The sequence below is a fragment of the Phocoena phocoena genome, chromosome 17, assembly GCF_963924675.1.
Source record: "Phocoena phocoena chromosome 17, mPhoPho1.1, whole genome shotgun sequence".
In the NCBI taxonomy this organism is placed as follows: Eukaryota; Metazoa; Chordata; class Mammalia; order Artiodactyla; family Phocoenidae; genus Phocoena; species Phocoena phocoena.
In genome coordinates this window covers 8,528,741-8,543,010 of record NC_089235.1, presented here as the reverse complement: position 1 = coordinate 8,543,010, position 14,270 = coordinate 8,528,741, and positions in this window count along the sequence as shown.

The following is a 14,270-nucleotide window of genomic DNA, read 5'->3' as shown; positions in this document are numbered from 1 at the left end:
TGATTGTGTCCTCCTTTGCCATGATGTATCTTCAAAATGGAGATAAATTCTTAGGGCTTGAAAATCAGTAGCAGTGGGATGAATGAGGAAGGTAGCCATTTCCCTGCTTCAATGAAAACATTTCAGATTCGCTACGTGTTAAAAGACACCCGGAAACAAACTGTAATGCGCTCACTGATCAGAATTTGGTTAAGATGGAGGAGGAGAAGAAAGCAAGAAGAGAAAAGCTTAAAGGAATTAAGTATGTCCTGGGTGAAGTGATTCACTGGGTAGAGAAATGGCATTATCAATAACTGTCAAGAAGATTTAAACTGAGAGAAATAGAGCCAATTTCAGCTGGAATAAAGGAACACATCAGTAATGTAAGGAAAATAAATTCAAAGAATGCTTAAACTAATCCAAGCAAATGGCAACAAAATAAAAATAGATTCTGTAAAAGAGTGGTGAAAGAAAAGCTCTTATGCCATTTTTTTAATCACCCATTGGCTGTCAGTGCAACACCAAGCATGATGAGGGTACTCAACAAATTACCTGATTGCCTGACACGTGAAATGTTTAAAATAAACCGAATGTTGCTTTTAAATTTTTTTATCCGGAATAATTAGCCATTTCTAATTCTTACAAGTTCAGAATGACTCTCTTATCACCAGAACAGCTGGTGTCAGCATTTTTTATTGTGCTGAGAAACCACCAGGGCCCATGAATGGCAGAGTCTCTTTCCATGATCAACCCACCAATAAAGAGTTAATTGACGCCCTTTTCCATGCCCAGTCCTGAGACAGATTCCTTAAGAGCACTGAGCAGAATTTTCTTAAATAAATTAACTCAAAATGACAATACAGTTATGATAAAATGAAGCATATTTTATGGGTCTTGAAACATAATCATACCAACTTGCAAAGCTCATTTGTTATGCGTGTAAGAAGGCAATAAACCCAAGTTAGCTATGTACCTCAGTCATGATTCTCATTTAATATATTTGCAATTAAGCAGGATGCTTACGTTAGTCACGAGAAGAGGAAAAACTAAACTGGTTTGGTTTTTTTAAATCATAGCTGTTTAAACAGCAGTATATGGAAAATATAGGAGTTGCTCTGTCTTTCAAGGCTGAAGATAATTTTTCCCATAAAATTACAGTCAGACTGAGACTAAGCACGGGTGATCTAAAGCAAAGAAAAATGTAAAAATAATGGAAGATTGTGTGTGTGTGTTGGGGTGGCAGTATTTAGGGCTTAGTGAGTATTTTATTTTACTTTGTTTTGTTCCTGTTGGTTTTAATTTTTAAATGTAACCAAGAATACAACACAAATTTGATACAAAATTTATAAGATGCTAAATATCTGCTTGAAAAGTGGGAAATTTTATTTATAATAATAGCCCTGGATTACATGGGTAGTTAGCCTCCTGCAGATACAAAGACAAACCCATCTTTATTCAGCATCTTTATTCAGCATCTCATCTTTATTCAGCATCCCAGTCCAGGTGGTACACAGTGATGGCTAGAGTGGAGAATGAGGGAACTAAACTCTTGAGACGACCAGGGCAGGCATTTTTTCTGCAAGTGAATAAGAATGAAAGAAGTGGCTGGGTAAATGGCAATTCCATTTCTACCATCAGCCACCTACTCTTGGCTTGGATGCCTTGTCTGTGTGCTTCATAGCAGTTGGTGGTGGGAGGGGGTATTAAGCAATGAGCATTAGATTTGTTGCAGGAAGGGGGACCCCATCCAGGGCCCAGGAGTGGGCTCTTAACACTCAGAAATGAATTGTCTGAGGAGACACACGTACTGACAAAGCAAAAGACTTTACTAGGAAGGGGCGCCTGGGCGGAGATCGTGGGGTAAGGGAACCCAGGAGAACTGCTCTGGCACGTGGCTCACAGTCTCAGGTTTTATGGTAATGGGGTTAGTTTCCGGGTTGTCTCTGGCCAGTCATCTTGCTTGTTGCCCATATCTGGTCTGACTCAGCATCCTTCCGGGTGGCATGTGCCTCTCACAGCCAAGATGGATTCCAGCAAGAAGGATTCTGGGAGGTTGGTAGGATATGTTATGGGCTGGCATCTCCTCCCTCCTTTCCGCCCCTCTCGAATTCTCTCGGTTAGTTTTCGGTGGTAGCACCGTGCAAGCACCGTGTTCCTTATCGGGACCTCCTGTTGTGAGACAGCTCAGGCAAGTGGTTACCATCGTGCCTCGCCAAGGCGGGCGGTTGTGGTCAGCAGTTCCCTAACAGATCCACCGTGCACAGGGCTGCCATACAGAAGCTGCAGTATTTTGACTAGAATCCCAAATGACACTCTATTTTTATTCCATAATAGATATCCATTAAGCACTTATGATGGGCCGGGCGCCTTTTAGACACTGGAAACTGTCAAATAAAAAAATAATTCCAGATTTATTTAAGAGAGACTATTCAAAAAGATTATTGCAAGGGAGGAAAAGAATTATTGCAGTAGGAGAAGAGGAATATAACAATACAAAGAAAGCTGTGGCCATAAGATCTGTGAAGACCTCAACAGTTAAACAAGGGTTTTTCTTTTACAGGGAGGAGTGAAAAGGCTAGAAAGAATCTGTGTGGGAGAGTGGGGTGAAGGAGTGGTCTGATCAGACAGTAGATCAGAGGACAGTTTACCCTGCAGCCAACGTATTCTCACCTGCCTGCTGGCTCAGGCTGAGGGTGGGCCACAGTTCAGTGGCCTCAGGGAAGGAGAGAATATTAACCAAAGTTTGGTTAATAAATATTTCGATCCAATTGCTCAGTAGAGACAAGCAGTTCAGCTAGTCATTTATAAGGCAAAGAATAGAAACTTGGAAGGTCTGTGTCTGACCTTGTTATAGGTAAACAAGGGGCATCCATGAACTTTAAGTCATTTTGGGGAAGGATGGTTCTCTTTTTTTTTTTAAACATCTTTATTTGGAGTATAGTTTCTTTACAATGGTGTGTTAGTTTCTGCTTTATAACAAAGTGAATTAGCTATACGTACACATATATCCCCATATCCCCTCCCTCTTCCGTCTCTCTCCCACTCTCCCTATCCCACCCCTCTAGGTGGTCACAAAGCACCGAGCTGATCTCCCTGTGCTATGCGGCTGCTTCCCACTAGCTATTTTACATTTGGTAGTATATATATCTCCATGCCACTCTCTCACTTCGTCCCAGCTTATCCTTCCCCCTCCCCGTGTCCTCAAGTCCATTCTCTATGTCTGCGTCTTTATTCCTGTCCTGCCCCTAGGGTCTTCAGAACCATTTTTTGTTTGGTTGGTTTTTTTTAGATTCCATATATATACATTAGCATACGGTATTTGTTTTTCTCTTTCTGACTTACTTCACTCTGTATGACAGACTCTAGGTCCATCCACCTCACTACAAATAACTCAATTTCATTTCTTTTAATGGCTGAATAATATTCCATTGTATATATGTGCCACACCTTCTTTATCCATTCATCTGTCGATGGATAAAGGTTGACAGGTTGCTTAGATTGCTTCCCTGTCCTGGCTATTGTAAATAGTGCTGCAATCAACATTGTGGTACATGACTCTTTTTGAATTATGGTTTTCTCAGGGTATACGCCCAGTAGTGGCATTGCTGGGTCATATGGTAGTTCTATTTTTAGTTTTTTAAGGAACCTCTATACTGTTCTCCATAGTGGCTGTATCAATTTACATTCCCACCAACAGTACAAGGGGGTTCCCTTTTCTCCACACCCTCTCCAGCATTTATTGCTTGTAGATTTTTTGATGATGGCCATTCTGACCGGTGTGAAGTGATACATCATTGTAGTTTTGATTTGCATTTCTCTAATGAGTAGTGATGTTGAGCATTCTTTCATGTGTTTGTTGGCAGTCTGTATATCTTCTTTGGAGAAATGTCTATTTAGGTCTTCTGCCCATTTTTGGATTGGGTGGTTTGTTTTTTTGATATTGAGCTGCATGAGCTGCTTGTATATTTTGGAGATTAATCCTTTGTCAGTTGCTTTCTTTGCAAATATTTTCTCCCATTCTGAGGGTTGTCTTCATCTTATTTATGGTTTCCTTTGCTGTGCAAAAGCTGTTAAGTTTCATTAGGTCCCACTTGTTTATTTTTGTTTTTATTTCCGTTTCTCTAGGAGGTGGGTCACAAAGGATCTTGCTGTGATTTATGTCAGAGAGTGTTCTGCCTATGTTTTCCTCTTAAGAGTTTTATAGCGTCTGGCCTTACATTTAGGTCTTTAATCCATTTTGAGTTTATTTTTGTGTATGGTGTTAGGGCTTGTTCTAATTTCATTCTTTTACATGTAGCTGTCCAGTTTTCCCAGCACCCCTTACTGAAGAGGCTGTCTTTTCTCCATTGTATATTCTTGCCTCCTTTATCAAAGATAAGGTGACCATATGTGCGTGGGTTTATCTCTGGGCTTTCTATCTTGTTCCATTGATCTATATTTCTGTTTTTGTGCCAGTACCATGCTGTCTTGATTACTGTAGCTTGGTAGTATAGTCTGAGGTCTTGGAGCCTGATTCCTCCAGCTCCATTTTTCTTTCTCAAGATTCCTTTGGCTATTTGGGGTCTTTCGTGTTTCCAAACAAATTGTGAATTTTTTGTTCTAATTCTGTGAAAAATGCCATTGGTAGTTTGATAAGGATTGCAATGAATCTGTAGATTGATTAGGGTAGTATAGTCATTTTCACAATGTTGATTCTTCCAATCCAAGAACATGGTATATCTCTCCATCTGTTTGTATCATCTTTAATTTCTTTCATCAGTGTCTTATAATTTTCTGCATACAGGTCTTTTGTCTCCTTAGGTAGGTTTATTCTTAGGTATTTTATTTCTTTTGTTGAAATGGTAAATGGGAGTGTTTCCTTAATTTCTTTTTCAGATTTTTTCATCATTAGTGTATAGGAATGCAAGAGATTTCTGTGCATTAATTTTGTATCCTGCTACTTTACCAAATTCATTGATTAGCTCTAGTAGTTTTCTGGTGGCATCTTTAGGATTCTGTATGTATAGTATCATGTCATCTGCAAACAATGACAGTTTTACTTCTTCTTTTCCGATTTGGATTCCTTTTATTTATTTTTCTTCTCTGATTGCTGTGGCTAAAACTTCCAAAACTATGTTGAATCATAGCGGTGAGAGTGGTCAACCTTGTCTTGTTCCTGATCTTAGTGGAAATGGTTTCAGTTTTTCACCATTGACAATGATGTTGCTGTGGGTTTGTCATATATGGCCTTTATTATGTTGAGGAAAGTTCCCTCTATGCCTACTTTCTGGAGAGTTTTTTCAAAAATGGGTGTTTAATTTTGTCAAAAGCTTTTTCTGCATCTATTGAGATGATCATATGGTTTTTCTCCTTCAATTTGTTAATATGGTGTATCACATTGATTGATTTGCATATATTGAAGAATCCTTCCATTCCTGGGATAAACCCCACTTGATCATGGTGTATGATGAAGGATGGTTCTTTGCAAGCAAATCATTTCTCAGATACAAAGGATGGGGGGATTTCTTAGACTTTACTGTTTTACAGGCTCTCAAGCATCAGGTAAAGTTCAGAACTGTCAGAGCATGGCAACAAAGTAGACAAAGTGGGTCCTCACAGTCAAGGACCTGAGATTCCATGGGATGAAATGAACAGGGACCTCTAAGCCTGCCCATTAATATGGTCGTTTCAGATCCTGCTAAGCCTATGAAGAAAAGAGGAGGATATGACGATGGTGGGCAGTGACTGGTAGAGGAGGCCTCTGATGGTGGAGACAAGAGAAGGTCTCCTAGAAGACATGCCACGTGAGCTGAGAATTAAGTGATGCAAATGAGCCATCATGGCAGCTAGACCCTCCTGAATGAGGTAGGGAACAGGAATGAGATTGGAAAGGAAAGCAAGACTAGAACAGGTGGGACTTGCAGGTAAGGAGCCTAGACTCTGGTTGCTCTGCCGAGGATGGACAGAGCAGAGGAGAGCAAAGACAGGGAGGCGAGTAGGAAGGGCCCGGGAATTCTGCAGAGCTGGAATGATGGTCTGGACTGGGGTTGTGGTATTGGGATAGTGAAAAGTCATCCAGTTCAAGGTATGCTTTGGAAGTAGAGCTAATGAAATTTAGATAAGGCATGAGGAGATGGTAACAACAGCAAACCCTTCCATAGAACCTACAACGCTCTAGGTACCGTTGTGAGTGCTTGATGTGTACTAACACATATTTTATCTTCACCAAAAAATATGAAAAGATAGGTACTGTATGGTTCCCATTTTCAGATAAAGAAACTGAGGCACAGAACGATTAAGTAATTTATCCAAAGTCACAGAGCTCATAAGCGGCAGAGCTGAGATTTGAACCCTGGTAGGCTCCAGGGCAGAGTCTAGCATGCATGATTCCTGTAATTTTGATCTGGGCTGTTGGTCCTGCCATTTGGTTGAAATATTTAAGGCTCGGTGGGAAGTGGACTTGAAGAGGAGATCAATGGCTCAGTATAGGCCATGTTAATTTTCTAGTACCTGTTAGATAACCAAGTGACAGTATTGAAAATGTAACTGGGTATATGTTTGGACCTCGGGGAGAGTTTCAATTTGGAGCTGTAACTTCCAGCATCTTCACCGTATAGATGGCATTCAACACCACAGGGTTAAATGAGATCACCTCAGGGTCTGGGGGTGGGAGAGGAGAAAAAGACAAGATCTGCACCCTGGGCAGGTCAGAGGTGTAGAAGCTACACCACTGGCTTTGAGCCTCTATTCGAGTTTTCCTGATTTCGGCATGAGGATATCTGTTCTGATGCCTCCTTCTCATACTCTTGCAGCTTGAAAAGAAACTTTGAAGTAAGCTGAAAGTTAATTTGCAATTTATTTGGGGCGGACTGTCTCTCTGTGTATAGAAAATCTCACCCTTGATCACTATGAGAATGCCCACTTGCTCAAGCTAAGATACCGCTTTGTTAACGTGTAGGAGACCTACTAGCACTGGAGCCCCAGACTATTTGGAATGTAAAAGACCGAGTTGCAGTTTACTAAGTGGTTTCATATCTCCCATCCTCTTTGACCTTCACACACACCCCAGGAGGTAAGCAGGCCACTGATGATGATGACCCTTAGCTGGTGAGAGTCTGATGTTTGAGAGACAAAATTACTTGCTTAGGGCTATACTGTTGAGTAGCAGAACTAGGATTCAGACCCACATCACGTGCTACCAAATCCTTTGCCCCCTTCAGCAACACCAAGCCTGCTCAGCACAGCCAGTGTGCTTCATTACATTTGCAACTCCCATCATTTTGTCAAAAGACAAAGGTAGAAATGCAAACATTTAACTATCTCTCCTACTAGCCGAAATGTCTAAGGGTTGCTAATATTGAATCCCAGGACATCATGGGTTATAGATAAGAGCCCATAAAAGGAGTCAGACAGGAACTGGGCGGACTGCCAACATTTGCAGAGGGAGATCGGCCCAGTCGGGCTTCATTACTTTGTTAAACATGAATTCTCCAAGCATGAAGCACACCCATTTTCATATGTAAATATAAAACTACGTGTAAAAGTCAACTCAAAATAATCTGTGGATTTTCTTAAACCATAATTGTGTACTTGCGATATTACAAATAATTGAGAGTTGATATTCAAAGAAAAGCATGTAGGTAGAAAACAACAATATGTAAAACCCATCCCCTGTCCTCTGTGTGCTGGTGAAATGGGCAGGGACTTTTAGCAGAAATCTTAAGCAAATTATAGCAAATATGAGTTGGTTTTTAGTACTTGTGCCAGCCAAGCTGACTCTTTAACAAAGGATTCTTCTGGGTCATTTTTCACCTGTCAAGATTCCCGGGGAGGTGTCTCTCTCTTGCTCCCCCCCCTTTCAAATGCCAGCTGATTCAGTCACTAGAACGTTCATTTACCTTCCTGCTTTGAGACAGTACAGCACAGCAGGTTTAACTAAATTGCCAATAAGACCATCTTAAATTACTGGTACCTCCACCTCCACCCCTTGCAGCACCTCCAGCGGGAGCAGGTGTGACGGGCTTTCAGAGCAACAAGTGCTCTTTGCTACGGCTGCTCTGAACCCTATGGCAGACACCAGTCAGGAAAGGACAAGTCAAGGACAAGGAACCGGAGGGTGAGAGCACCCGGAACACTGGCCACCCTGTCACCCGACACTGCCTGCAGCCTGGGGGGCCGAAAATCATATACGAGGGGGAACTTGTCTGAACGCGGCATGGGCTCTGGTTGGCAGAGGAAGGCCACCTGATCTCTATCTTTCCAGATGCTGATGTCAAAGACAAGTTCAGCAGATGTGCTGTCACTGACATGATGCCATTCTCTGATCTCAAAACAAGGAACAAAATCCCTCTGAATTCTCACCAGATGTGCCTGTGAACCTGTACAGCTGACGGGTGAGTACTATCTTCCTGGACAGTCAAGCAGCATCCTACGACATGCTTTAAAAACACAAGGCAGTGAGAACCGCTGTCAAAAGGTGAAAGAAAGAGAAGCAGCAGTCATTTGACACAACAAGAGAGCATCCCTTGTCTGAAAAATGTGAACTGTGGCATCCTCCCTTTCGCCAGGGCTTTCTGTCTCTCTGGATTGGTGCAGTGGACCTCTCCTGAACCCCAACCTGGTCCCAAACTATATCCTTTCTACTCTCTTTTAGTTTATTTATAATTCCTCTGAAATTAACTTTATTATTCAAGGGGTAGTTAGCCTGTGTGGGATTCTAAAACAGTACGGCTTAGCCAGTGCCTCACAACCTCTTTTTCACATCAGCACACTCAGAACAAGTGACAGTATTTGGAAAACACAGCAAGGGAAATGGATGAGGCTGGTCAAGGGTCCCTGGGCCACCCCCTGGGAAGCAGTATCTGAGCACACATCACTTGGAAGCACTGACTTAGATCAGGGAGTTCAAGCCACAGGTACTTGATTCTTGTAGGACAGGAAAACATGCAAGACTCACTTTTATGATATTATCAGGGCGCCAGAATGTAGATTCTGGGGTCCAATACTTCCATCCTAGAGCTACTGAATCCAAATTCAAGTAGTCGGGGAGATCTGGGGATCTGAATTTATGCAAGCTCCTCGTATCGTCTTCATGCGGGTTAAGCCTGCAAACCTCTGTGTTTGGTGTCTCCATTCTCATCACCCTTACTTCCCCAGCATCCCTTACTTCTCTCCTGTATCCACTTCCTGGCTGGGGTGTTTCCTCTGGGGAGCTGGCACTTCCACATTAAGATAGTAGAAGACAGAAGAAAGAAAAAAGACTCAGCAGAATTAAACGCAGAACTTGGGTGCTCAGAGGCTGTCGGTACGTTTGAGCTGGACCAGGGAGGACCCCTCACTTTATACACAAGACCCGAGGGCCCTGAAGATCAGAACTCCCACCCCTCCCCCAGCTCTTATTAACCAACAGCTTCACCAGAGGGGTAAAGAAAGAAATGACGCATCCCTGGCATGGCGAAGTGGGAAGGAGAGAGAGGGGTAAAAATACTTCTTCCCACTCAGCTGGTGTATGGGAAGAAGAGGACCGGAGAACAGCTGCTTGCTGGCAAGCTAAAGGAAAAGGCAGAACGCGGTTTGGTTCCTTCCTTTGGACTGTGCGTTGGCTTTATCACCTAATAGTCAGATTTGTTTACAGGCAAATGGGCTCTCAGATGTCCCTGACCTTTCAGATGTTACAGACACAGCCAAGGGCGCCACAGTTAATCTAAGGAAGCAATTCTAAGCGCTTGCCTAACTCTCTGGCTATTCATATCCTTTATAAAAGGCAGGGGTTGGACACCCTAATAAGATCGATCTAGCACATAAGTGCACAGATAATGATTAAAAACAGGGATCTGCCGCCCCAGTTTAGCTGGGCGGGGGGCAGGGGAGAGGTGCCATTCACACTGACAGCAAAAGGAGGAGAAAGCAGAAAAGGGGGCTAATCGTGTGCTCTGGGCAGAGACCACATTCGTGTGAAGGGAGGGATCAGGTGGGCGTAGTTACTGCAGAGCTGCACCTCGGCCACCCCGCAAAGGCGAAAATACAGCAGCCCCTCCTGCAAGCTTGGTGCTGCAGCTGGGGAGCTGGGGCCAGCGCACCCCTGCATGCAGCGATGCAGCGCTATGCCGACGGCTGCAGCCCGGGCTGCCTGCGGCACCGGCACCGGCCTGCTCACATCTGCTGTTCACCGTCAACACCCGTGCAGCTGTGCACGGTGCCGAGTGCTCTCCGGAGCCCCGTGAGTGTGTGTTCCCAAAGGCTAAGCTAGAAGATGAGGCAGGCTGTTGAAATCTCTCTCCTCGGGATGGATATGACCACATGCTGCCTGCACTGTCTCACTCTTCTGTCACCACATCTCTGGTTTTGCCCTCAGCACCTTGGCTGCCGTTTCTGTCAGGTTTAACCCAACCCCACCCAGGACTGCACATGATAACTGCCTTCCACCAATGTTCCCATCAAGGAAGAGACCACGATAGCGATTCCTTCCTATAGAGAATTATCTTTGCACTTAAGGGTTACCCGATCTGCTGTGTTTTGGGGACTCTTCCAATATGCCAGGTCAGGAGCCCCTCTGATGTTGTGAATTATACAGTGTATACTAGCCAGTGTGCTTTAGTGCTATGACTGCCAGAAAACAGTCCCTCTGTGGGTGATGCTACCCCTCATGTGAGTGGTTTCGCCCAAATGGAAAACTTACCTAGGAAAGACAGTTTGACTTTCCAGGTATTTAAGCAATAGTTAAATTGGTATTGTATTTCATTCTTAAAATTGAAAATGAAGTGTTCATTTTCAGTGCACTCCGAAGTTATTCACTAATGATATGCTGCAGTTTTTAAGCAGAGATGGTATATTAAATCACTTTATGAGTGATTTTTTTTAAACATAGACGTTGACTAAAATGCTGTACAGTAAGTCCCCTACATACGAACCTTCAAGTTGTGAACTTTCAAAGATGCGACCGTGCATTCCATCACCATCAGGCGCGAGTGAAATTAAACCTCACCCTCCGTCTGCTATTGCTGACGACCCTTCAGCTCTACCGTCTCCCGCCTCCTCTCCCTCCCCCAGTCAGTAACTCTTCTTGCCTGTTCCCTCGATGCCAGCCCCTGTGTGCCAGCTGTTGTACTGGACTGCTGTACTTTTCAAGGTCCTGTACTGTAAGATTAAAACATGTTTATTTTTTGTTTTTTACGTATTATTTATGTGAAAAGTATTATAAACCTATTACAGTACAGTACTATATAGCCAATTGTGTTAGTTGGCTACCTAGGCTAACTTTGTTGGCCTTACGAACGAATTGGACAAACCCACTCTCGGAACCGAACTCACGTGTATGTAGGGGACTTACTGTAAATAGTTTGGCTGTAGAATTCTTGACTACGCCTGGCTTAAGAATCTTTAATGTGCAATTTTTCAGACATTGGAGGTTTTTAAATGTTTTGTACCTGCTGCGCCCCAGAGTTAGGGACTCTGCATTGCCCTCCTACTCTAGGTTTACACTAGAGCTTTGGAATGTGTCAAATGAAACCAAAGTTCGGCATTGCTTTTCTTCAAAACATTCTGTTGTGCAGAATAAACTCTTACGGGAACAAGAATATTAATTATGTAATAATATCACTAGACAAGCAAATAACAGTTCTAATCTAAGTAATGTCTCCTTATACCTCCCTTTTATGACATAAACACAGTGGCGATTTTGAATGCACTCACCAGGGATGTTCTCTATGGTTTAGGTGAAAGCCATTCAGCTGCTCCAGGCAAGGACAGCAGTAAGTAACAGCTGTGTCTGTGCTGGCGTCACGGGTATAATGCCTGGGTCACAGGGGTGAGAACTGATTCTGCTGGGCTTGTGCTTCATGGGATGCTTCTGTCTCCTGGTCCCCACCCCTTCCCTGGGCCACCTTTGTTAAGTATGATTCGGCTCAAGCCTGATTCAAAGTGGTCCTCCTGGTGTGTATGCACTTGTTCCATAATATGAGACAACATTTTCTTCTCCTCTCCTTGCCAGGTGCATGGCACTGCTTTGGACTTTCTAGGATGTAGGAGAAAAGAAATCTTTTAAAATATAAAATAATCAATTCTTTGGAAAACTGAGTTGGGCTGCGTTCTTGTTGAATGTTATTATGTTGACTACTCAAATACCAAGGTTTTTTTTTTGCATTTGGTTAATTAAAAATCTGCAAATTTACTTCTCTTTTCCTAGCTTTATTGACATGTAAAATTGTAAGATAAAGTGTACCAATTCGATAATCTGATATACATATATATTGTGAAAGGATTCCCCCATTAATTAACACACCCATCACCTCACATATTTACCCCCCCACCTTTTTATTTTTGGTGAGAACATCTAAGTTCTACTCTCTTAGCAAATTTCAATCACACAGTACAGTGTTATCAACTGTGGTCACCACATTATATATTACGTCCTCAGACTTTATTCATCTTATAACTGAAAGATTTTACTCTTTACAGACCTCTCCCTATTTTCCCCAACCTCAGCCCCTGGCATCCACTTTTCAACTCTCTGCTTCTGTAAGTTTGACTATTCTTTTTCTTTTAGATTCCACAAATAAGTGATACCACTCCGTCTCTCTCTGTCTGGCTTATTTCACTTAGCATAATGCCCTCCAGTTTCACCATGCTGCTGCAAATGATAGGATTTCCTTCCCTTTTAAAGGCTGAATATTATTCCATTGTATATATATACACATTTTCTTGATCCATTCGTCCATCGGTTGACAGACATTTGGTTGTTTCCCTACCTCGGCTATTTAATGCTGCAGTGAAAATGGGGGTATAGCTATCTCTTCAAGATCATGGTTTCATTTCCTTTAGATACCCAGAAGTGGGATTGCTGGATCATACGGTAGTTCTATGTTTAATTTTTTGAGGCACCTCCATATTGTTTTCCGTATTGGCTGCACCAGTTTACATTCCCACCAACAGTGTAGGAAGGGTCCCTTTCCTCCACATCTTCACCAGCAAATCTACTTCTTTTTTAAAAAATTTTTATTGGAGTAGAGCTGATTTACAATGTCGTGTTAGATTCAGGTGTACAGCAAAGTAAATCAGTTATACATATACATATATCCACTCTTTTTTAGATTCTTTGGATTCTTTCCCATATAGGTCATTCCAGAGTACTGAGTAGAGTTCTCTGTGCTATACAGTAGGTCCTTATTAGTTATCTATTTCTTGTTCATTGTTAAATTCACTGTAAATGAAGGCTTTTACAATTAAAATGAGATTTGTTTCCATCTAAAGAAAGAGGCAAGAGTGCCTGCAAAACTGAAACATGGCCCGTGGGAGCAGAGCAGAGTGACAGGACTGGCTGGCTCGCCCAGAAATTCTGCCCCTTGCTTTTCTTCATGCCCTTATTTCCTCCTATCTGGCCTTTTCTCCTGTCCTTGGCTTTCTCGGTAAAAGTCATCATCCTCATCACCACCATCACCATCACCATCGACAACCATAAATACATATTTAATAAAATAGCAATGCATAGCGAGTCTTCTCCAGAAGAGAAACAGAACACATGAACACATAGTAAGTCAGGTTAGTATAAGCCAGTAAGTGGCACACTTTAAGTTGCTGAAAAATACTCAGTAAGCACTCTTGGAACACGGGTACAAATCTTACTGGGTTTGTAGCCTGCGACCTGCACTGGTGGGTACAAAATCCACTCGCTTCAACTTTGTGAGCAGACAGGAGCGTTTCCAAAGTTAATTCAATTAGAGGACAGAAAACTGAAAGCATCCAAAACGATTTACCCAACCTCTTCAAGTATGCTTGAGTAATACGTAATTTAAGCACTTCTCGTCATGAGTTAAAACATATTAACACTTACAAAATCTTAAAAGTCAAGATTTAAAATGTGTGGCTTTGCTGAACATACATCAAATTTATAGGCATTGAAGGCCTGCCTGCCATCAATTAATGGTGGCAAAACAGCTAAAGATGTTTTACCAGTATCTGTTTGCTAAAAGGAAAAATCTGTCTACGCAATTAGCACAGACAGAAAATGAAAGTGATGCTGCTAATGCCTTTGTTGGAGTTATCCCTACAATCTGGGTTTTGTTTAAATCAAATAGTACGGCTGTAATCAATTTTAACCCATTTTAAAATGCATGTGTTATGATCAATCAAAACCATTTTTTTTTTTTTTTTTTTTGGTGGTACGCGGCCCTCTCACTGCTGTGGCCTCTCCCATTGCGGAGCACAGGCTCCGGACGCGCAGGCTCAGCGGCCATGGCTCACGGGCCCAGCCGCTCCGCGGCATGTGGGATCTTCCCGGACCGGGGCACGAACCCGTGTCCCCTGCATTGGCAGGC